The 26,600-nt window shown below is 37.9% G+C and overlaps 1 pseudogene; it reads left to right on the top strand.

The window, feature by feature from the left end:
* Positions 1-14,115: 14,115 nt before the first annotated feature.
* Positions 14,116-14,841, top strand: LOC145824465 (protein FAR1-RELATED SEQUENCE 8 pseudogene; annotated as a pseudogene).
* Positions 14,842-26,600: the final 11,759 nt, after the last annotated feature.

Here is a 26,600-nt window from a genome sequence, read left to right as displayed (position 1 = left end):
ATTTTTTAAACTTTTTTTTAGTATATTAGAAATAAATATATAATATAATATAATATTCTTTGGTGATAAAATTAGGGAGAGAGACACCTAATGTAAAATTCTATAAACTTTTATAAAAAAAATTCAAACTCATGTAAATTCTAATAAAATTGTCAATATTAAATCATATCATATGATCTTTGCCAGTTTTTCAATTACTAAAATTGAAAGGTTCAATTCGATGTCAAGCTTTTTCTAAACATTAAACAAACCAAACCATTTAAATCCCAAAATCGAGCACATATTCAGCTCTCATATCCTTTTATGTGTTACTAGATTTTTTAAAAATCTATATTAACTTCCCCAATTAGACCCATAATTTACCAAAATGACGATGAATGTTCTAAAATCATCAAATTAATAATGATACATCTTTAACTTCCCAATTGTATACATCGAGGTTGGGATTTGTTACGATTTTAAAAAAAGAAAAAAAAAATTGTTTTCAGAAATAATTCGGTTAACAAGTTTTATCAACTTAACACAACTAAAACTCTAAGATACTTTGTTCACGATCAACAAATCAAATAGTTTTGTTTATATGATTGTACTCATCTAATTTTCATGGCCATAAGAATGTATTCAACAAAAGCAAATGGGATTTGCCTACTTTATCCTGCTAAAGTAACATAATTTGCCATCTTTTTCATTGTTCAATTTTTTTTTTCCCCCTGAAAACGTCCTAAATAGAATCTTAATTAGATAATAATGCAACCATAGTTAAAAATAAAAACAAGAAAATAATAATAATAAAATAAAACACTCAACAAGAGCATATTATTGAATAATTAATTTAATTTAATAAAAATCTTGTTCTATGCACGTCAACCTTTAATTAAGAGGATATATTTTTGTAACTATATCATCAGAGACGACTCAATCAACAAAGTCAACTAAAATTCTTTATTATTACAAAGAAATAAAAAATTATTGTCGTAGTCACCACTAAAATAGTGGTTTAAACCCCATCCAATGCTTTAAAAAAAATGACAATTCATTGCTCATTGGATTTAGCGCCCCCCCCCCCCCACACAAATTGTTGATTTGTTTTATGTTATTGATTTTATATGTTCAGTACAGAATTTGCATAATTAACCGGATTTGTCTGTTTTAAGTATCATCTTCATTTTCTATTTTTGTTTTCATAAATAGTAATAACAAAAGCAAACAAGGAAAACTATTTGAAAAAATATTTCTAAAAACTATTTTCTTTATTTTTTTTATAATACTTGTGTGTGTCAATTTCCGATCACACTGCCAAATTAGTACTTAGCTGGAGAGCACTGGCAGAATAAATTAGTCCCGAACGACCTGCAACAGAAAGAAAAGATTCCGACGGTGGTTCGTCCACCCGAGGACACTCCGATGATCAAGTCAGTTATCTTTCAAAGATAGCAAAAGTGCTTAACTAACTATTCAGAATATAAATTGCGTACCTTAAACCTATTGGGGCGCCTCCCTTTTATAGCCAATACAATCCTAGTCCCAATAGAAGCCTAACTCTAGTGGACTTAGGATTATTGCTAATCTTGGACTATCAATAGGATTGGGATAAACTCTCTAAGTGTCTTATCTTTACCCAAACTGAAGTCTTCTCTCATTTTAGGACTCTTGTCCCTTATCCGTTTATCCCGAACTCCGATATCTTCGGAGATAACCTCAGCCTAGCCGAGATCACCTCGGTGTCATGACCAGGACATGTGGCACCTCAGTTGACACTTCAACGTCACCTCGGCCACGTGTCGGTACTCAGAAAATATGTCCCCACAACTGCCCCCTAGGTTCTATTACATCGGCATCCTGAGGTGATGAAACCTATATCGTTTCTTTTATTTATCACGTCGGCTAAGATCACTCCATTCGTTCATTATCGAGGTCATAATACGCCGGCTCAATATGACCAAAAACTTACAGTCTGCTTTCACTAATGCCTCAAAATCATTAACCAAGTTTGTTCAAGTTTCTCAGCTGAGATCATCCTCCAAGCCGAGGTTCTACTTCGTTAAATTGAGAATTCTAAGAGCTTCAACACGCATATGAGCTGTCACGCATGACTACTCAACCGTTCTTGCCACGCGTCTCTCTCTCTTTGGGCCATACCCGACACACGCCACTAAGTCGAATTGCTCTCGCGTGCGCCGTCTGACACATACGTCGTTTTAGGCACATTAATTGCCTTTTTGCCGCCATTTTTGTGTTTCAACAAAACTTCCTTCCTCTCTCCGTCCTTTCACTTTACACCATCGCTTCTGAAGCTTTTTCTCTTTCTAACTTTTTCTCCCAAATCTGTCATTGTCGCTCTTGCGAGGCTTTCTGCAACCAACTTCGCTCTCCCCCTCCGACGAGGATTTTGCCGCACTTCTCCGGTTGCTGCCACCGTCTGATCTCGGCGACCCTAATCTTCCCTTGTAAGTCACTATTCCTTCGTTTCAATTTTTGTTTTTCCTCAAACTGTTACATCTGTATACGGCAATTGCAACGTCATTCACATTTGTGTTTTTGAATCCAACCATGTATTCTGAGCATATTTATCTCATGATTTTGCTTTTTGCCCAAACCGTTCTTTAATATACACAAAATACCGACATACTTGTTCATTATGCCACTGTTCTTGGCCTTGCACCCTTGTACACACTCTGTCACAGTGTTCTTGATGATTCACCACTATTCTTGATTATGAATCATTGCTCTTTTTTGTGTTTTCTGTATTTTCTCGAGATTCTTGCCTTTAATCTCCATTTGTTTAGACTTAGGTTTGAGATTTGCCTAGACTTAGGTTTGAGATTTGCCATAGAACGCCCGAATCTTAGGGAAAAATTGAAACAAACTTCACTTTACATCGCAAAAAATCTTTACCCCAACATTTGTTTAGGTTTTGCCGAGGTCTTCTGAGCCTTTACAGAACACTTTATTTCCAAATTATACACCTTCCCCCTAAGCCGACGTCATGGGTATGTGGAAACATCGGGTAGATACCCCAACCAAGTTAGGATATTTTAGGCAGAAGTTTTCCATCCCCACCGATGTCCATCTGAGGTTGGTTGGGGAGGATGACTCCATCATGCCCACAACTGATTCTATACCCTTTCCCGTTGTAGCTTTTATTGAGTGTGGACTTAGGCTCCCACTCGACATCCTCTTCCGTGAGATACTCCATTACTATAAATTGAACCCAATGCAGCTCGCCATCAATTCCTACCGAGTCATCAATGGTATAATAGCCTTAGCCAAACAAGACAATGCTAGGGTTATCTTAGCCGACATTCAATACTACTACACCATGTGTGGCCTCAAATTAGAGAAAAACTATATTTACTATCTCAAATCGAGGTCCATAGAGTATAAAATTGTTACCGACCTCCCAAACTCCAACAAGGGGGCCGGGGATGATTACTTCATTATCTCAGGGAACTGGGAGTTCGCTCCAGTTGAGGACCTCCACATCTACCCTCTTCCTCGAACATTTTTTGTAGAGGGTAATGGTAAGAGCCCAGTGTTTATACTTACTTGTTTTTAAAGTCTTCAATACTCGTTTGTTCTAATGTCTGTTTTTCTTGCAGCTCTTCCCCAACCAGCAAAAGACTTCCGCAAGTCCTTTTCCCTAGCAAGGGCTTGAAGAAGTTATTGGATCTACCCATTCTGAGGCGGAGAGCTCCTTTGCTACTCAACTCCATTCCCACCTATAAGTCGGTTCTTCCCGACGTTCCAAAGAAGAAGAAGAAGAGCCAGTCTCCTCCGTCCACCACTACTCCTCTAGCAACTTCGTCATCTCGGCCAGATCAGGGGTCAACCTCTGGCCCAACAGAGCAGCCATCTACCTCAGCTCCGTAACTGATCCCACCGTCTCAACGTCGACGACGAGGCTGAACTGTTTTTGCTGCTGAGATGGGTCGCAAGAAAGCAGTCGCTGATGACCTCTTGGTCGACATCCCATCCACCATCAACGCTCAACCAGCATCATCTCAGCCTCAACCAAAGCCGAAACAAAAAAGGCTGAAGAAGACTCAACCAAAGGCAACGGTGACTCAGATTGATATTGAGGACACCTTGCCAATTTCAAAGTTGGCTGAGAGTGAAAAGACACCTTCTGCCGCCGAGGCCGAACCATCCCAATCTACTCGGTCGAAAAGACCGAGGTCCGAGTCGGCCCCAACCTTGGGGCCAATGAAGCCAGATGCCCCCTGGGCCCCTCCGATCACCATCGATGACAAGCCGGTCAGAGCTAGCAACAGTGCGACTGATCTCAAAGTCAACGTCGCCCTTTCTACGGCTTTGCTCCTTCCAAACGATCTTAACCAAAACGCCGAGATAAGCGAGTATGAAAACTTCGCTCTGATGCTCCAGCATTTTGTTCAAGTAAGTCACTTACACTTGGTATTTTTCTTTCTCTATTCTTTCATACTTTTAGATCTTCTACTAACTTTTGTTTTGTCCATTTTGTTTTAGGCGATCCAGCACGCCCACTCCTCAATGCAATCTTTTAAAATGAGGAAGGAGTTGGCCGACAAGATTAGGGAGGTCTCTGGTTTGCAAAAGACCATCAAAAAGACTGAGGCCAAGATGAAAACTTTATCTGACCAGGTTGTGGCAGCCATTAAAGCTAAGGATCAGGCCGAAGAAAAGGTTGATGTTGCCGAGGCCATTGCCAAGGTCCTTACAGCCGAAAAGATCGAGGCCGAAGAAAAGATGATCGAGGCCCAAAAGGAGCTTCAAGCTGTCTTGGCCACCAAAGAGGCCGAGATCAAGGCTGCTGATGAAAAGACATACGCTGAGGGGGCGGCCGACGTCAAGGAGGACTACAAGAAGCAAGTGAGGCAGGCATGCAACAAGGGTTTCACCCTTGGTTGGATGGCTGCCCTCAAAAAGCTTGATGTCCCCGAGGACTCCCCCCTCAAGAATGCCGACGTCCTCCCCCTTCCAATCCCCCCTACTCCAAGCCAATCTGAAGACGATTCTGAGTCTGAGAATGAAGCTTTGGTGAGGAAAAAAAAGGATGCTGCTGGGGCCAAGTCCCCTACTGCTCATGAGCAAGTCCTAGACTTGACTCAAGACGAGGAGGGTGAGGTCCTCACAAATGACACTCCTGAGAAGACAACATCGGACGTGCCCATTGCCGACAAGAGCCTCGACCAAACTCTTCAAGAAATTGATGCCGAGCTCGCGGCTGAGAGGGCCGCCGAGATGTCTTCTCAGCTGTCTTCTGAACTCCAAACCCAACCAGTCATAGACGCCAAAGAGTCTTAGTTTTTTGCTTTGTACTTAGTATTTTGTCTTACTTTTTGAATCAATGTAAGCTTAGATCTGGCCCAAGTGCCACTTTTGTAATTTCTGAACAACTACTCTTTTGGTAGACCGAAGTGCCCTCTTCTTTTTGAACTGATTCTTCTGAATATAAGTACAATTTCCTTTGTATGACTCTTGTATGATTCTGTACTTAGAATAATTTTGCATGCTTTCAAGCATACACCTTATCTGTGTAATTTCCTCGAGGTGATACACCTCGGTTATACAAACCAATGGTTTACCTTGGCAAGTACATAAGTACTTCTTTTAATACAACCTTGGTCTTAATTTGTAAATTTTTCTAAAAAATTTCAACAAGTGTTTAGACCAATTTTCTTTTAGTCATAACCTCAGTTTAACTTTAACTTATAACTTCAACTTGTAAATTTTTTCACAAATTTCAACGAGTGCTAAATATAATCGCAGTTTAACTTCAACTTATAAATTTTTCACAAATTTTAACAAGTGCTAAACATAACCTCAGTTTAACTTCAACTTGTAAACTTAAGATTTCAGCAAGCGTTAAACATGACCTCAGTTTAACTTCAACTTGTAAACTTAAAATTTTAACAAGCATTAAACATAACCTCGGTTTAACTTCAACTTGTAAACTTAAGTTTCAAAAAGCGTTAAACATGACCTCGGTTTAACTTCAACTTGTAAACTTAAAATTTCAACAAGCGTTAAACATAACCTCGGTTTAACTTCAACTTGTAAACTTCAGTTTCAACAAGCGTTAAACTAATTTTCGTTTGTAAATTCTACCTTTCCAGGAACCATTTCCCAACTCTCTACCCCCTAATGTGAACTTAAGTTCCACTTGGGTTCTCATTATGCATATATTCCAGAGACATCGTGAAGTATCTTATCAGTCATAAGTGTAAAAAATCAAGCTAGAATTTTATTATTACTTCGGCTAATAACAAAGAACAAGAAAGTCTAATAATAAAAAAATTTCAAATTGCAAGTATTCTAGGGTCTTGGTAGCTCTTTGCCTTCACAATCCTCAAGTCGATATGCCCCGTTGCCCAAGACCGAGATGATTCTATAGGGTCCTTCCCAATTTGGGCGAAACTTGCCTTCTCTGGGATCCTTCTTATTACCGACGACCTTTCTCAGGACGAGGTCACCAACTTGGAACTCTCGTGGGTTCACCTTTTTATTGTAAGCCCTGGCAAGCTACTACTGGTATGTCCCCAGCTGAATTGCTGCTTTCTCCCTTCTCTCTTCTAGAAGATCCAGATCTCGGGCTAAAAATACATCATTAGTTCCATTCTCCACTGCCTGGGTTCTGATCCCTGGGATGCCAACCTCCAGCGGAATGACTGCTTCTGTGCCATAAGCCATGGCAAACGGGGATTCCCCCATTGATCTTCTCAGCGTAGTCCGATATGCCCAGAGTACACTAGGCAATTCATCTACCCACTTTCCCTGTGCTCCTTGCAGCCTCTTCTTTATCCCATTCAAGATAACTTTGTTGGACGCTTCTGCTTGTCCATTGCTTTGAGGAAAACTTGGGGTCGAAAAATAATTCTTGATTTTGAACTTTGCACAGAAGCTTTTGATTAGCTTACTGTCAAATTGTGTTCCATTGTCTGCAACTATTGCTCTTAGAATCCCAAACCTGGTAATGATGTTCTTCCAGATTAAGTTTTTCACATCAATGTCTCGAATCTTGGCAAGGGGTTCAGCTTCTACCCACTTGGTGAAATAATCTGTTGCCACTAGTAAGTACTTCCTTTGTCCAGTTGCTTGAGGTAGTTTTCCGACAAGTTCCATGCCCCATTGGGCAAATGGCCAAGGACTGGATACTGGGTTCAAGTCGGCTGCTGGTTGATGTATTAAAGGTGCAAACCTTTGGCACTTCTCACACTTCTTCATGTAAGCTTCGGCATCTTTCTGCATATAGGGCCACCAGTACCCCTGAGTAATGGCCTTGTGGGCAAGTGACCTATCCCCAGCGTGGCTTCCACATATTCCTTCATGTATCTCGTACAGAAAATCTTCAACCTGTGCAGGATGCACACACCTCAGAAAGGGTCTAGTAAATGATCTTCTGTAGAGGTGTCATTCTAGGGTCAAACTGAATCTTGCCGACTTCAGTCTGATCTTGTGCGCTTCTTTTCGGTCATCGGGCAGCTTCCCGTCTTTAAGGAATGCTATTATTGCATCTATCCAACTTGGTCCCATCTCCACACACATTGCTTCGTGCTCTGTGTTCAGTGGTTTTATGCTTGGACCGGGCAACTAATCAACCATTATCGTCCTTGCCTTTTCAGGTTGTATTGCACTAGCCAGGTTGGCCAGGGCATCAACGCGACTATTATCATCTCGGCTAACTTGCTGTAGTCAGCAATTCTGAAACAAGTCCACCAATCTGCTGACCTCCTTTACATAGGCCGACATCCTTTCGTCTCGGGCTGCAAACTCGCTTGTTGTCTAGTTGACTATAAGCTGAGAGTCACAGAAGACTATCACCTCATCTGCTTCTACTGCTACTACCAGTTTCAGTCCTGAAATTAGTGCTTCATACTCTACTTCATTGTTTGAGGCCTTGAACCCCAAACGTATGGATTGTTCTAGTATCTGTCCATCTGGAGATACCAGTACTACTCTTGCCCCCACTCCTTGTTGGTTTGAACTCCCATCAACAAATAGTCGAAAGGAGTCACCGATGTAAATGCTGCAGGGCCTGAGTTTTTCTTCCTTTCTTTGTTCCGTTACCCTCGGCTGGGCTCCTCTTTGTTCGCTTGGGCATCGTTCACCTCAGCTCAACGAAGCCCGATGTATGATGGCTCCTGGTGTGAACTCGGCCACGAAGTCGGCCAAAACTTAGCCTTTGATTGTTGTTCTAGGCCTATATTCCAGGTCATACTGGCCCAAGGCCACTGCCCATCTGGATATTCTACCTATCAGATCTCCCTACTGCAATAGGGACTTCAAAGGATGTTTAGTTAGCACCACAATTTTGTGGGCTTGAAAGTAATGGTTCAGCTTCTTTGAAGCCATTACTAAAGCCAGCGTTAACTTTCCCAAGGGTAAATACATGGTTTCTGCATCAGCCAAAGTTTTGCTTACGTAATAAACAGCCTTTTGTTCCCTTTTTTCTTCTCGGATTACCACTGCACTTACTGCATGTTCTGAATCTGCTAAGTACATGAATAGCTCCTCTTCAGGTTCTAGATTTGAGAGAACTGGAGCCGTGGTCAAATACTTCTTCAAGTCGGCCAAGGCGATTTCGCACTCTTCTGTCCATAAAAAGTCTGTGGCCTTCTTCACTTAGCTGAAAAAAGGTTTGCATTTGCCAGAACTTCTGCTTATGAACTTATTCAGGGCTACAACCCTTCTAGTTAACATCTGTACTTGCTTCGCCAATGTTGGGCTTTTCAGTTCTACGATGGCCTTGATCTGATCTGGGCTGGCCTTAATGCCCTTTCTGGTCACCAAGTATCCCAAGAACTTACCAGATCCCACTCCAAATGTGCACTTCGATGCATTGAGTCGGAGCCGATATGTTTTAAGGATATCAAAGACTACTTTTAGGTCGACCAGATGACCTTCGGGTTCTTTGGTCTTCACGACCATGTCATCGATGTAAAATTCCACTGTTCTGCCAATTAGATGTCTGAACATCTTGGTTACCAATCTCTGGTAAGTTGCTCCTGCGTTTTTTAACCCAAAAGGCGTTACTCTATAGCAATACAGCCCTTTTGGAGTGGTAAATACAGTCATCTCTTCATCTTACGGGTACATAGTTATCTGATGGTACCCCCTGAAGGCATCTAGGAAACTCATCCTTCCATGCCCTGAAGTGGAATCCACCAATTGGTCAATCTTGGGTAAAGAAAAATTGTCCTTAGGACAGGCCTTGTTTAGGCTGGTATAGTCCACGCAGACCCTTCATTTACCATTCTTTTTCTTCACCGCCACTATATTCGATAGCCATGTCGGGTAATTTACCTCTCGAATAGCTCTGGCCTCCAGAAGTCTATCTACTTCCTCTTCCACTGCCTCAACATGCATCAACATCAGTCTTCTTGCCCGTTGGATTATAGGTTTGGCCAACCTGTCTACGTTCAGTTTATGGCAAGTGACCTTAGGGTCAATGCCAGGCATTTCGTAAGGCGTCCAGGCAAACACCTTAATGCTTGCTCTCAAGAAAACCTCCAGTTCTTTTTCTTCTTCTTCGGCTAAGCCCGAGCGGAGAAGGAAGAAGCGTTCCTCATCTCCTTGCTGGACAAGGATTTTTTTCAGGGCTTCTTCACTCTTTTCGGCTGGCTCTTTGCTGACGTCATCTAGGACCTCCACATCCTCATCTTCGATCTCTACTATCTCTGGTTCTCGTATGCTGCAGATGGATTTCATTGCTGCCATGGAGCAGTTCTTTGCCTACAGCTGATCCCCTTTGACCTCATTTATCCCATGCTCTATTGGGAACCACAATAGCTGATGCAGTATTGAGGGAACAGCCCTCATTGCATGCAGCCATGGCCTCCCCAGGATAGCATTATAAGGGGAGGGTGTGTCGATTATGGTGAACTCTGTTATTATATTTTTGGTTCCAGCCTGTACCTCCAAGCTTGCTGCTCTCAGTGGCCACGTCAGCATTTTATTGAACCCAACCATTGGGCTGTTGGACTGCTCCATATCGTCTGGGTGAAGGCCAAGCCCCTTGTAACACTTGACATACATGATGTCACAAGAGCTGCCTTGGTCAATTAAGATGCGCTTCACTTGGCACTCCCCAACCTGGAGGGATACTACCAAGGCATCGTTGTGTGGATGCTGCACTATCTCAAGGTCGGCTTCAGTAAAGGACACTACTGGTCCCTAGCACTCCTCGACCCAAGGTCTTCTCTCGGATCTGGTACACATGCTGTAAGTGCTTTACCTTCTGGGTCTCCCCCCGTATTTCGTTTCCGTTGACCTTCGAGTGAATTACATTAATTACCCGAGGTCTGCCTGCCTGCGGTTGCTGTGCTGGGAGAGGTGGAGCTACTGGTGCTTGAGTCAGTCTTGTCTGCTCTTTCCTTGTCCTGGCTTCATCTACAAGGTCCCTTAAATGGCCTTGCCTTACCAGATCTTCTAGGTGTGCTTTCAGGGCTCTGCAACCCTGAGTCAGATGTCCATCTTCATTGTGGTAAGCACAATGCTTACCAAGGCTTCTTTCCATAAACTCTTCTAGTACCCTTGCTGGTGCTCTGAAATAGGGCTGGGTTCGGATTTTCTCCAAGACTTTGAAAATCGAAATTCGAAATATGGTTGTGACTGCCTGAGCAGCCCTTAATCCGATTTCTGGTTTGTTGTAGCCACCATCACCTCGGCCTCGCTTCGGCGAGCCATTTTTCTTCTTTGGTTTCGGTGCCTTTGTTCCCGACGTATCTTCCTCGGCCCTGGCGTACTTCTCTATTCTGGCCATTAATTCCTCTATACTTTTTGGCAGTGTTTTTGCCAATGATTTTCGAAGCAGACAATTATCTTTTAGGCCGTTCTTAAATGATATGACCGCCACCTCTTGGTTGCATTCTGGTAGTCGGTTAAATATCTCATAGTATCTTTTGGCATAGGCCTTCAGGCTTTCGTCCTTGTCAATTTTCAGAGCCATCAGGGCATCCACCGTTAATGGTTGTAGTTTGTTCGTCACGAACCTGGCCACAAACATCTCGGCTAGGCCTTTCCAGGTTTTCACAGTTCCTTTCGACAACTTGTGAAACCAGTTTGATGAAATTTCTCCGAAGGATGAGGGGAACACCTTGCAAAGCAACAGATCGTTCCTGGTGTATAACGCCATCGAGTTCAAGTACAAACCGACGTGAAAGTTGAGATCCGACTTCCCGTCGTAGATCTGGAATCTCAACATGCTAAACCTCTTCGGGGCTTCGAATTTGTCCAATTCTACCGAGAATGGAGTTCTCGGCTTGACCGGGGAGGTTACCTCGGCATCTTGTCGCCTCCTCTGTAGGTAATCCCTTAGGTCCTCCTTGGTCCGACCAGGAGCTCGGCTATCTCCTGACTTCAGTCTTTTAGGTGCACTACTCTCAGCTTCGTTGTGAGCCCTCTTCGACCTTTCGCCATTAGTTGCGTCGAAGCACAACTCCTACCTTTGAACATGCCGATGTTCTTTGGAGTCTGCTTCCTTAGTGCAATGTGTCCTTCGAGATTCTTCTCTTCTCGACTCTCCTCGCCAAACCTCCCTTGAAGGCCGGTGAGAGTGTTTTTCGCTCCTGGTGTGCTAGGGGACTATAGGGACTATTTTCTGCCCATCTTGTCAGGCATCTTTCTTGGCCGCTGGAATCAGTGTATCTTGTAACGGGAACGGTGGCTGCATGACGTTGTTCTGCATCATGAAATTAACGACCGTTTGTAGGTCAGCCAATTTGTTTGCCATTTCCTTTACCTCATCGTCCATCCGTAGGCATCTATCCTTCCATACCTGAAGGTCGTCCTCGTTGTAATACCTGTTTTGGTCCGTTTTCTTTGGTACGTCGCCTTCCTGGCCGACGTCCGTTCCTCCGTGATTCTGATCACGAGTCTCTTCGTTGCAGTTGTCTTCTTCTACGTTAAGGTCAACAAGTTTCCCACTCCCATTAGGAGTGTCATCCTCAATCCTCTCTTTCTGTCCATTGTTGGCCATCTATTCTCCTTTCTTTCCCACATACGGCGCCAAATTGTGTGTGTCAATTTTCGACCACACTGCCAAATTAGTACTTACCTGGAGAGCACTAGCAGAATAAATTAGTCCCAAATGACCTACAACAGAAAGAAGAGATTACGGCGGTGGTTCGTCCACCTGGGGGCACTCCGATAATCAACTCAGTTATCTCTCAAAGATAGCAAAAGTGCTTAACTCACTATTCAGAATATAAATTGCGTATTTTAGACCCATGGGGGCGCCTCCCTTTTATAGCCAATACAAGCCTAGTCCCAATAGAAGCCTAGCTCTAGTGGACTTAGGATTATTGCTAATCTTGGACTCCCAATAGGATTGGGATAAACTCTCTAAGAGTCTTATCTTTACCCAAACTGAAGTCTTCTCTCATTTTAGGACTCTTGTCCCTTATCCGCTTATCCCAGACTCCGATATCTTCAGAGATAACCTCGGCCTAGCCGAGATCACCTCGGTGTCATGACCAAGACACGTGGCACCTCGGCTGACACTTCGGCGTCACCTTGGCCATGTGCTGGTAATATGTCCCCACAATACTCATTTTGTAGGAATTATTTACAACCCCGCTATAGACCCCTAGTGACCCCCAGTGACATGGTGAATGAGCTGGCAGCTAATGTGTAAACACAGCTGGAAAAAAAAAAAAAAAAACAAAACAAAACAAAATCAGGAAAAAGCGGGAACCAAACCTGTCTCCACCATCTTTCCTTGTCTATCCTCACCTCTCGCCGCCATCCTCCTCCTCCTCCACCGTAGCTCTCTGCCATCGACGACGGCCATAGCTCGCCAGGAATTTCTACAAAAGTGTATTCTGGACAATGGCCATAGCTCGCCGGGAATTTCGACGACGGCAAAAGTTTTGAGCAATATCAGATTACCGTGCCTCCAATATACTTTTGAATGGTAATATCTCCATAGCTCGCTCTCATCTATCATCAATCTTCGTCGCTCTCATCAATCTAGTTGTCCTCTATCCATTAATCTGGTTGTCCTCTGTCTGTCTCCCTCTTCCGATGTGTCTTTGTCTCACATGTAATCTGGATCGGTGGTTTATGAGATAAAAAATCAATTTCATATGACTAATCCAGCTTGAGTTCTCTTTCAGTTATATGCTAATTTTGAAATCTAAATAGTGAAATGAGTAAATGAGTTCTCTTTTAGTTTTATGCTAATTCTGAAATCTGAAATCTGAATAGTGAAATGACTAATCTGAAATCTGAACTCTGGAGTTTGTATATATGCTAATTCTCATATATGGAGTTCTCTTTTAGTTTAAAATAAGTAAATGAGTATATATATGGAACTTCCCTAATCTGAAATTTGTCATTTTGGACCTATGAAATCTGAAATATATATGAGTAATCTGATATATGAGTAATTGTTATATAATATGAAATATGGAATTTGGGCAGTGTTATATAATCTGTAATCTAAAATATGAGTAATTTGTAGCTGTTTGGGCAGTGTTATATAATCTGTAATCTATCATTTTGTAATTTATAATCTGTAATCTGAAAGGATGAGTAATTTGTCATTTTGTGAAGTTTAGTTCCATATATATATATATAAGTAATGTGAAATATGAAATTTGGTTCACAGTGATCATTTTGAATGGAGTTTATATAAAATCTGAAATATGAAGTTTAGTTCCATAATCTGTAAACAGTATTTTTGTTTGGGCATTGTTAGGGAACTGATATTTGTTTACTTGTTATTTCAGTACGCAAAGTGGAAGAATGGAGGTTGATTCAAATGTTGGTGAGAATCCTTTAATAAATGAGGGCGAAGACGTTGAAGAACCTAAAAAGGGTATGTGTTTTAGCTCAATGGAAAAGGTGTACACATTTTATGGCATATATGCTAAGCATGTTGGATTTTCCATAGCTCATAGAGCACAACATTTTGGAGATGATGGGCAATTGCTAAACTTTGCAATTGAATGTTCTTGAGCGGGGCAAAGAAAAAAGAAATCAGAAGTCAACCGTCTGAAGCCATGTTTGTCCACAAAAATTGGTTGCACACCAAGGGTATGAGGTAGTGTACAAAAGGATGGGAGATATAAACTAACCACAGTTAACCTTGAGCATAATCATGATTTGATTCCCACCAACTCACGTCATTTTGCAATGAATAAGAAAATTCTTACTCCTATGAAGAGAAGATTAGAAATTAATGATCAAGCAGGGATTGGGGTGTCTAGGAACTTTCATTCAATGGTTGTTGAAGCGGGGGGATACGAGTCATTGACATTTGACGAGGGAGATGCAAGAAATTACATTGAGAGAGCTAGAAGGTTGAGGCTTAGGGAAGGTGATGCCGAATCACTTCAAAGTTATTTTATGAGGATGCAAGCACATAGTGAGAGATTCTTTTATGTGATTGATGTTGATGAGGAGTTTCGCATTAGAAACTTGTTTTGGGCTGATGCAAGGAGTCGGGCGACTTATGAAGCATTTGGAGATGTCGTTTCATTTGACACAACTTATTTGACGAACAAATATGACATGCCATTTGCTCCATTTGTCGGAGTTAATCACCATGGACAGTCCATTTTTCTTGGTTGTGGATTGTTGTCTAGTGATGACACTAACACATTTGTTTGGCTATTCAAGTCATGGTTAGGTTGCATGTCGAATCATCCGCCAAAAGCTATCATAACTGATCAGTGTAAAGCTATGCAAAATGCTATAGAAATTGTGTTTCCACAAGCTCGACATCGGTGGTGCTTATGGCATATCATGAAGAAAATTCCGGAGAAGCTGAAAGGATATGCTCAGTATGAAGCCATAAAGTTGGCTATGCAAAATGCAGTTTATGACTGTTTGACAAGAGCTGAATTTGAGAGTAAATGAGAAGAGATGCTTGCAACATTCAATCTTTATGATAATGAGTGGTTGGGGGTACTATATGATGAGCGGCACCGATGGGTACCTGTTTTTGTTAAAGACATTTTTTGGGCTGGAATGTCAACTACACAACGAAGTGAAAGTATGAATGCGTTTTTTGATGGATATGTAAATCCAAAAACTACATTGAAGCAATTCGTTGAACAATATGACATTGCCTTGAGAAATAAGGTAGAGAAAGAGAAGAAAGCAGACTTCAAGTCTCGACACAAATTGTTTGGTTGTCTAACTATATATGGTTTTGAGAAGCAATTTTAGCAAGCCTACACCAATGCGAAATTCAAAGAAGTTCAAGGAGAGTTGAAGAGATTAGTTTACTATCAGGCGGTGATTGTGAAAGAGGAGGGATCAATTTCTACATATAATGTCCAAGAAGCGATGGTAGTTTGTGAGAAGATGAAGCATGTGGACTTTGTTGTCTATTTTAATTCAACTGAATGTGAAGTTCAATGCATGTGTCGGTTGTTTGAGTTTAGAGGCATTATGTGTGCTCACTCACTCGCTGTGCTTGTCAGAAGATGCATAAATGAGGTGCCAAGTAAATATATTTTGCCCCGATGGAGAAAAGATGTAGATAGAGAATACGCATGCATCAAAACCACATACACCGGCTTTGGGAATGATTTCAATGTAAGTACCTATGAGAGGATGAACAAAAAATTGATTGTCATTGTACAACTTGCTGGTAACTGTGAAGGCAAAACTAGAATTATAGACCTTGGGTTGGATGAAATCAAGGAGAGAGTCATGAAAGAAGAATCCGGTGATAGGAGTAATTTACCATGTTCCACAAAAAGTCCGATTCACACCGGTTCTACACAAGGAGGTACTAGTAGGAAGGTGATTAGTCCTTTGGTTGCTCGGCGAAGAGGTCGTCCAATTACGAAACGAAAGGTTGCCAAAGTAGATCAAATTGTTAATCGGTTCAAGACAACGGCAAAAAAACAAACAATAGCAAAGGTAAAATGTGTATTCAAATTTTGTTTTTACAAACTCTATTCAAGTATGTAAAAGCAATTCATAAATTTCAATCTTTAATTATTCTTCAAAACATACAGGCTGCTAAGTTGCTTCGATTTGAAGCTCAAGCTAACGCTACTGTATATACACCGTATTATCCTTATATGGTTGGCACACAAAATAGTATGTATGTACCGGTACGTGTTCGAAAGAGGCCTTCTTGTACTTTTACCAAGTGTATTCGAAAGAGGACTTCATGTACTTTTACAAAGTGTATTCTTCTAACATGTACTTTTTGCAATGAATTGTCACAGGTGACCCATGGTATTGGAGGCACACCTCTTACTCTATCGGACTTCATAAGTGGCACACAGGGAAGTTCGATGAGTGCTCCAACTCAAATTTATGGTTCTGCATCTCTAACCCCATCAGCTTCTCATGCATGCACACCGGGAAGCTTGAATATTACAAACTTGTTTGACTAGTTTCTATGTATTCCAACTGTTTATTTTTTAGATTGGAAATTATGTAGTCTATTAATATGAGTTTCAAACTTTGTTTTTGAGATTGTAGCTTATGTTACAACTTTGTTATTGAGATTCAGCATATGGATTTGTAAAACATGTGGTGTACTAATTATTAATGAAGTTATGTTATTATTATTATTTGTTATGTAATGAAGGTGTTGCAATATTTAGTAATAAACAATGTTTATTTAGCAGTTCTCTGTATTGAACAATGTTTATTGAACAGTTTTAAGGTATTCAACCATGTGTATTCAATAGTTTCCCTGTGTTTCACAATGTATATTCAATGGTTTCCCCGTATTCAACAATGTATATTAAATAATTTCGCTGTATTCAACCATGTCTATTCAGTAGTTTACATGTATTCAACAATAGTTACCTTGTATTCAACAGTTTCTTGTATTCAACAATGTCGATTCAATGAGTATTGAAGAAAGTGTACAAGTTTGAACAAGTCATTTTCCATTCCGCTCACCACAAAAGAGGTACAATAATTAGGTTTCAATACACAACAAAACATAACTTCCTCGAAAACATCACAAAAGTATTCAGTCTACTTGAACTTGTACATTGACATCTACTTCTACTTCTAACTTACATATATGTATAGATATGTTATTACATCTTCATAAGTTTAAAGACACCAATTACAAGTAACACGGACAATATATATATCAACTTTTGCATCTTTGCGTTTTGAATTCGAAGTTGTTCTGTCATCTCTATTTGTTGTTCGGTCATAGCTCAAAGTTGTTCGGTCATAACTTGTTCGCCGACAGTTGGCACTTCGTCTCTTGGAATTTGATGACCTCTATATTCTGGATTCGTAGGTAAACACCATCTGATAAAAACCACAATCATTACAAAAGTAGAATAACTTGTTTTTGTTTCGATCGGTCTCAGAAATTTGAATCGTGGCCTTTTTATTACATGTACGACAATTTCTGTTGACGTATGTCAACCGATCTGAGTTACTGCCACTGACACTTGAACTTGACATCTGCAAAAAGAGACAATAGCAAGTTATGAAGGTTAAGACAAATAGCAAGTTATGCATTCCTACTATTGAAGCTAGGGTTGATATCAAATAAATTTGAACCTATTATTAAAGTTAAGAAAAATGATTTAGGTTCATTACGCTGTGATGCCAGTTTTCACATCTTTCGAAATTGAAAACAGTATATTTCATGTTTAAAGTTAAGAAAAATGATTTAGGTTCTTTATTAGTATATTTCATATTTGAAGTAAGGCATATGGAGAATTTTGAGTAAATCTTGTGGATATAGGTGCATAGTGCATGCCATGGAATTTGCTCACAGAAATGAAACAAGAGTGTATTTTAGATGGTTTCCTTTATTATGAAATGATACCAAGTTGTATTATCTTTCATGGCTAGTAAAGCTGATGCGTTCTGATTTCATCAATTGTTCTTGAAAGATAAGTTTCTCCCACATAATTTGAGAATTCTTCTAAGATAAAATGTCAATTGCACTGGGTTTTGAAAGCAGAAGATTACTAAGGCACCAATGAAAGTATGGAAATTAGGATATATCCTATGGATGGTTATTTTATGCTGATACTTTGTCATAGGTCAAACTTGTAATCTTAATGACAGTCCATAAGAAAGTGTATATATCTGAAAAGCCATGCCCACACATCATTTCACTCTTTCTATCATAATTCTGTGAATGAATCAGTTTTTGTAGTCATTTGAAATAATTGCTCAAATTTCCAGCCAAATATGCAAAAAAAAAAAAAAAAAAAAAAAAAAAAAAAGTGGAGGGTGACATTGGAGAGTAAAAATGTTCCAATCTCCTCTGCCTCCTTGTTCTAAATCCCTCTCCTCTGTAAAAAGCGATCATGATACCTATTAAATTTTCAGAATGTTGGACAACAAATGCCAATGAAAAACATATACAGGAACAGAGTTGCTAGATGGAGATATATGTTATGTTTGGTTCACTGGAATGGAAGTGAAATGGAATGGAATGCTTAATTTTCACCAGTTCTTTTAGTGAACCAAATGTGAGAATGAATGTTCTAATAGAATGAACATTACATTCCAGTCAAGCAAACATTATCTAAGAGTCGTAAAAATACCTTGCTATCAAGGTTTTAAAAAGCGGCCGCAACCGTTACGTAACGGTTTTGGCAGTTACCGCCACCCGTTACGGCCACTTTTGCAGTGTGAATGAGATTCACAGGTATGTCGGCCGTAACGGCTACCGTAGCGGTCGTAACGGTGCCGTAACAGCCGTAACGGCCTGTTATGCACCGTTACGTAACGGTTCCAAACGGTTTCTTTCAAAAAAACACACAAAAAAAAAGCTGAAAATGGGAGAAAAGGGATGGAGAGAAGAGGGAAGATAAAGAGAGAAAATGGTGGAGCAAGAGATAGAGAGAGAAAATGGAAGATGAAGAACATGTTATTGATTTGTTGAAACTGTAAGACCTATGCTATTCTATTCAGCTGCTATCACTAAACCATTTTGTTTGTGTGTGTCTATATATGTATTGTTTGAAAATAATAATAATAATAAGTGTGGTCATTATCTATTTGGCTTGGTAAAAATATGTATATATATATTTAGACTCTTATTTATTCTCTTACTTTTGTTATTGTTTATCTTATATATAATAGTTAGTGATTGATTTTTTGTATAATATAAAGTCATTAATTATTAAAATAAAATGTAAAAAACTCAGTTTATAGTGATTTAAAAATATGAAATATATTGAATCATATTTAAAAATTTACAAAAATTGATCAATATTTATTTTTAACCCAATAAATATGATCATGGAAAAAAAATATGCATATCGGTAAGTTTTTTTCAAATTGTGCGAAAAATAAAAAAATTCACGGTTCCGGTTACCGCAACCGTTACACTACGGCCTTTACACCCCGCAACCGCAACCGCGTCACCGCCACCGTTACGGCGACCGCAACCGCTTTTTAGAACCTTGCTTGCTATGTAAAAATAGCTTCTTGATTGCTTGATTGCTTGCTATGTAAAAATAGCTTCTTTGAAAATAGCTTCTTGATTGCTTGATTACATTCCAGTCAAGCAAACATACATCTGTCTTCAACTCTCCTTGATTGCTTGCTATGTAAAAATTGCTTCTTTGAAAATAGCTTGTTTAGATTGGCACTATGGAAAAATAGCTTGTTTAGATTGACACTATGTAAAAATAGCTTGTTTATTCAGAACTGTCTTCAACAAGCTATTTTCAAAAAAAATAGCTTGAATATAGCTTGAAAATAGAGAATGTGAAGAACATTAAATATGATTCAAAACTATCTCAGCAGTGGGGTGCAATCCAAATAAATTGATTGCTCAAAGAAGTTCATAGACAGGTCCAACTTCTCAGCAACCTATTAATCAAACATAAGGTGCATGTGGCTAATTTTGTTAACACGTTTAACATTTACTATGAATTGGACTACCTTCATATGAAATCAAACAGATTTATGAAATCAAGGATAGTAGAGTTTCACTTGCTTCAGACACAAAATTTGGATAAGAAGCTTTTTGCAGGTCTTCATAATTTCAACATTTCGTTGAGGAATTTCATCGAACAGGTTTATGGCAAGGTAAGACTCCAAATGAAAAGGCCACAATTCCCAAATGAAAAGGCCAAATTCAAGTCCCAAATCAAAAGGCCAATCTTTAATTTTTCAATTCCTTTATCAGATTGTCAAAACTGCTAAATCCAAACATTCAATTCCTTTATCAGGTTTACGCAGATATGCAGATATGTGTATCAATTTTTATATATATATACGCAGATATATATAGGGAGATATATACAGATAGATATATATATACGCAGATATATATAGGGAGATATATACAGATAGATATATATATATATATATATATATATACGCAGATATACCTGTTGGATGAGAGGGATGAGAAGGAAAGAGACACAGACAGAGTCGGGAAATTTACTTCTTAATCATCCTTCGTCGGATGAGAGGGAAAGAGAGACAGAGATTTGCGAGTGAAGGGAACGAGCTGTCGGCGTCGGAGTGAAGGGAACGACTTGTCGCCGGCGTCGGAGTGGGGGTCAATAGCTGTAGCTGCAGCTGTTACCGTTGGGGCGAAGACGGATATGTGTTTGAGGGTAGCGATGGCAATTTAAATCCGGGCCGACTTGGACCGATCCCCGACCCCGAAATAAGTGGTTTTTTTTTTAAAAATATCTCCACGGAGATGGGGATGATATTAAAAAATCACTCCTCGATTAATTTCGGGCCGGGGACGGGGATAGGCTCGTCAGCCCCGACCCCGCCCCGAAATTTCCCCGATTCCTCCCTGCCACTGATGATTAGTTGTATTATTAAATATTAGTTGTATTATATTAATTTTGATGTCAACTCTCTCATTTCCTGTGTCTCTCTCTCTCATCGACCGTGGCCCTCATCTCTCTCTCCCTCAAATCTCAGACTCAGTCTCATCTCTCTCCCTCCCTCTCCTCTCCCTCTCCCCCTCTCCCTCTCCATCTCCCTCCGTCCATGAAGCGTTCCATCGTCAGATCCCTCCGTCCGTGAAGGCTTCACGGTGAAGCCCTCCGTCCATCAGATCGTGAACCCCCTCCATTTCCCTCCGTCCGTGAAGCGCTCCGTCCGTGAAGCCCTCCGTCCGTCAGATCGTGATTCATGAAGAAGAACAGAAACAGATCTGAAGAAGAAGAATAGATCTGATTGTTGTGTGTATATATATATCTATGATTTTTTATGATTGTTATATATATATAATTTTTTTTTATGATTGTTATATATATATATATATATATCTATGACAGATTTTTTTTTTTTTTTGATCTTCTTAATGTTGCTTTTTGAGCTCACTGAGATGTTGAGATTTGTTGATGTTGTTTTTTAGCCAGGGATTTTCGGGGTCGGGGAAACCCGATCCCCGTTAGAGGGCGGGGGTGGGGGTGGGGGTGGGTTCCCCGTCGGGGACAGGGGGAAGTTCTGCCATCAGGGATCGGGGACGGGGGGTGATCCCCGGCCCCGCCCCGCCCCGCCCCGTTGCCATTCCTATTTGAGGGAGGAGATGTATTTTGAAATGTGTTTGTGTCTTATAGTCACGTGACTATCGCATGACGTGTCACATCAGCTGGGGGTCACTAGGGGTCGGAAGAGCTAGGGGTGCGAAGCATTTTTCTTTTCCGAGCTAACACTCAATTATTGGGACCCGAGGCAAACTTTTGAAATTGGCCCTTTATATGTATAGCTAGTGTATAATATTATAGTTTAGATTATTAACTTAAATTAGTGGAATCAATTCTTTATTTTTTAGCCTATTAATGTTATAAGAGTAAAAATTAATTAAGGGTAAGAATGAAAAATTTTGACACCAAAAGGTAATAAACAACAACTGAGAAATAATATTTCTCCATTTGATATTATAAACTCTAATTGTGATAGAAAGATAAGTGGGTATGAAATCTCTCGTGTATTAATTTACTCACTGAGTTATGCTAAAGATTTTAAATAAATTATTAAATTTTCTACCAAACCTCTTACATGAGTGTGGGATCCATGTAAGAGATTTGTTAGAAAATTTGGTAATTTATTTGGGATGTATAGCATTTTCCTTACTCATTTAAAGATTGTCATTAAAAGAAGATCTTCACTCACTAAATATTAATTTAAAATATGTCATTAATTACATCTTAATGAATGCTTTTGGTTAACATGATGTGCACCTTTCACTCTACAACAAAGTATATCTCTAAAGATGAATCTATTGCTTTTGTAGCACAATTATTATTATACAATGCTTATAATAGGTACTTTTACCCATAATGTTCAATTAGTTAAAATTTAAAGAAAAAGGGGGAAAAAAAAAGTATAAAGTGGTTTTCATGTCAAAATTAACATGAAGAAGTAATGCCAAAAGCCATGTTAGCTTTTGACACACCAAATGCAGTTCATTTGATATGCTAAAATAGAATTATTGAACTGCTATATTAAATTTGACATATCGGATGAAAGTGCTCTAAAACAAAAAAAGTTAAAGAACAATTGAGCAAATTCAGAGTAATATGTAAGAGCAGCAGCATCAACCTCAGCAAATTTTGAGCCAAATTATAACTCAAAATCCACTTTTGTATTTTAGCAAACCTCTTTTTTATATACACACTCCATCAAACTCTCTATTATAAAATTCTATTTCATTAAAATATTATTTTTTGTTCTTTTATCTTTTTCAATTTATTAAATATATTTTTTCCAATGCACCATAGCAGCAGTAGAAAGCAGCAGTTGAAGGAGGCAAACCCACTGAGGGGCAGTCGACAGGACAGGCCAAAATTCAGCAAAACTTCCTTCTTTGCAGGGACATCCGAGTGGACATCCGGGAGGACGTCCGGTGGGTGAGGAAATATAATAAAAAATATATTAACCTGTCTTAAAAAAATAATAAAATATTAACTAATGAATAGTACCTTAACAAATTTGTTGAGATACTGTACTTAGTTTGGGAAGACTAAATAAGTATACTTTTTGACTTTTTATGAAATATGGGTTGTGTTTGGGTTGGGTTTGAAGTGATGTGTTAGAGAGGTGATGTGACTTAAATAAGATGATGTGACTTATATAAGATAGTGACTTTTTGACTTTTTGTCTTTTTTCAATCATGCCAAACTTGACCTAAATTCAACCAAAAGTTAATTTAGAAATAATTTATTGAGACTGATGAAATAAACAAATTATGATTTGCTAACTATATTTTACCTCTTTGCTATTTTGGTAAGGCTAATGTGATGCTCTAAGAAACTTCAATAAAATAAATCCTCAACTTTTCTTATTGGTCAAAACAAGCAAGCCTTGAATTGATTTTGAAATGAGCTTCTTCAAGGTCTTTAATACCTTCCATACCTACCAAATGTGAAAAAAAAAATAAGCACAACTTGGCATGAGAAGTGTCTAAACTATTTTTAAACCACTCACTTTTTGTCCTCACTACAAGTTAATTACATTTAATATGTCATACGAAAAAAATAATACAATAATATTACAACAACCAAATTTATAAAACTAAAAATTTAAATAGTCTCCGATATGTCACTAATATTGACATAAAACATTAAAAGTGATGTGCACTAAACCAATACATTGATAACACATTAAATAATATTCAAAATTTAGTATTCATTTTATTTATTTTTACTTTTTACGTAAATTTAAATAATAAACCCTATATATCTGTATAAAATAATTATATAGAAATAATAGTAAAATTTAGCGTATCACTTGAGGATTCATATAAAAATTGGAAAAGTACGTCAAAGTGATAAATAACACTCCATTTGATATGACAATTTTATCCCCAAAAATAGTAAAATGAAAGTTGAACCTTATTATATATATGGGAAATTTTTTGTGTTATATGTATTTTCAATTATGAATTTTATAGTATTTGGTTATAATCAATTATTGTTTTAGTTATAAGTGATTGTGATGTTGATTATAACATCAATTTAGTTATACATTATGTGGTGTTTGATTATAATTTATTTTTTAATTACAATTCTCATAAGATTAAATTAAGACATTTATATATATATATATAGTACATACCATTAGCATTACCCGAGTGAGACAAGTTGAAAACAATTATAATACAGATGAGATTTTTAATTACAATTGATTTATATATATATATATATATAGTACATACCATTACCATTTTCCCCATTAAGATTCTGACACGTGGCGAGAAGTTATGAGAATATATTAAATCGCCAGCTCCTAAGGTAGGTAAAGCTACACTGGCAGCAGTGAATTGCTCCCCCACCACCACCACCACCACCCAGTAATGGTGGTGGCCTGTTTTGTTTGAGTCCACGATAGCCATCAACATGTGTGTGGACACGGATACACTTGGCCAACCACTCCAAATTTGCTTCGTTCAGACTCTTTATCATAACGACCTAAATTATAAATAGAACCACTAAAATTTTGCCGCGTTCAGGCCCTCTATTATAACGACATAAATGATAAATATATTTATTTAAGAGAGATTGATTAGTAAGTTTCATACTTTAAATTTGTGATTTATATAATTTTATATATTTTTTTGTATGATTTATTTAGTCTTGTTTGATGTATAATGATTCATTTGTCCGCTACTATGGAGTGTCACATTTAGAAAAAAATATATTAAAATTTTTTTTAATGTCACATCATATCCGTTACGTTGAAATGTCGCATTTAGGAAAAATACACTAATGAGTTTTTAATTTTTTTTTAGTGTTACATCACATCTGCCATGTTGTCAGATTTAGAAAAAAAATACACTAAGGAGCTTTTACTTTTTTTGGAGTATCACAAATTAATTTTTTTAAATGTTACATCATATCCGCCACGTTGGAGCGTCACATGTTATATTTGTAAAATATACACGAAAATGTTTATAATTGTTTTTAGAGTATCACACTATACCCACGACATTTTCACATTTTAAAAAAATACACAAAGAAGTTTTTAGTTATTACATCATACTCGCCACGTCATCACATTCAGAAAAAATACACTAAAAAAAATTTAATTTTTTTTGGAGTGTCATATCATACCCATCACATCGTCACATTTGAAAGAAGTATACTAAGGAATTTTTAGCTGTTACATCATACCTGTCACGTTGTCATATTTAGAAAAAAAATACAATGAATAATGCTTGAGTCCTCGAATTCCAATTTTTTTTTTTTTTTCAAGACTGTGTTAGTTTGTTTTTTTTTTGTTTTTTTTTTCTCTCTCTTTTCTTTTCTTTTCTTTTTGCAAGGGTGGTTATGTGTAAAGGTGTGCTAAAAAATTAGACATTCTGCATCAACTCAGTCTGTGTAGTTTGATAAGGTGAGTGAGTTGAGTTGGACTAATTAGGTAATAAAATTGACTGATCAGTTAGACTACAAGTTAAAATTTGTTAATTTCATAAAATTTTGTACGAGTCTATATTATATTTTTATTTCAAATCAGGAAAACTAGAAGGAAATTGAGATCAAAGTCATTTCAATTTCTTCGGAATATTCCTAATTTGAAATAAAAATATAGTAGGAATTCGTACAAAATTATATGGAATTAACAAATTTTAACTAGTTGCCTAACTAATCAGTCAATTTTATCACCCAATCAGTCCAACCTAACTCACTTACCTTAGCAAACCACATAGGCTGAGGTTTTTTTTTTTTTTTTTGTTCCTTCTATTTGTTGGGCTATGTTAGTTAGTTTTTTTTTTTAAATTTAATTTAATTTTATTTGTTGAGTTGTGTTGGTTTTTTTTTTTTTTTTTTTTTTTTTTTTTTTTTTTTTAAAGATGGTTATGTGTAGGGTATGCTAAAAAAACTAGACATCTCACACCAACTCATCGTACAAAATTATATAGAGTTAATAAATTTTAACCAGCAGCCTAATTGATCAATCAATTAGGTTGGACTGATTGAGTGATAAAATTGACTGATCAGTTAGGTTGTTGGTTAAATTTTGTTAATTTCATTTAATTTTGTACGATGAGTTTGTATGAGATGTCTAATTTTTTGACACATCTCTACACATAACCACCCTTAAAAAAAACCAAAAAAAAATAACTAACACAGCCCCACCAAAAAAAAAAAAAAGATTTCAAGGCGAATTCGAGGCCTCTAGCACTACCGAAATACATTACGGAGTTTTTTAGTTTTTTTGGAATGTCACATCATACCTATCACGTTGGAGTATTATATGTTACATTTGTAAAAAATACATTAAAGAGTTTTTAATTTTTTTAGAGTGCCACATATCACATTTAAAAAAAATATACTAAGGAGTTTTTAATTTTTTTGAAATCTTACATCATATCTGTCACATTAGAGTGTCACATCATACATGTTATATTAATAAAATGGTATAATCATCTACCAAAATAAAAAAAAAAATAAGATCACACGGAATGAAACTTTGAAAATTTAGAACTAAATTTGAGTACTTATTTATTAGATTTGATTTATTAGTAAATACCCTTTATTTAAAATACAAATTAATTTTTATACTTCTGAAAATTATATTTATTTTTTCAAATTTTTAATAATCTAACAAATAACATATATTATTATATCATATATATATGTATATTAAAAGTAGTGTTTTTTTTCATACTTAGGTGGCCATTTATTTTTTTCTAAGGATTCGTTTGGAATGTAAGTTGGCTTTTTAATTTTTTAGTT

The sequence above is a fragment of the Camellia sinensis genome, chromosome 4, assembly GCF_055761805.1.
Source record: "Camellia sinensis isolate YWXY chromosome 4, ASM5576180v1, whole genome shotgun sequence".
NCBI lineage: Eukaryota > Viridiplantae > Streptophyta > Magnoliopsida > Ericales > Theaceae > Camellia > Camellia sinensis.
This window is presented reverse-complemented; position numbering and strand designations above follow the sequence as displayed.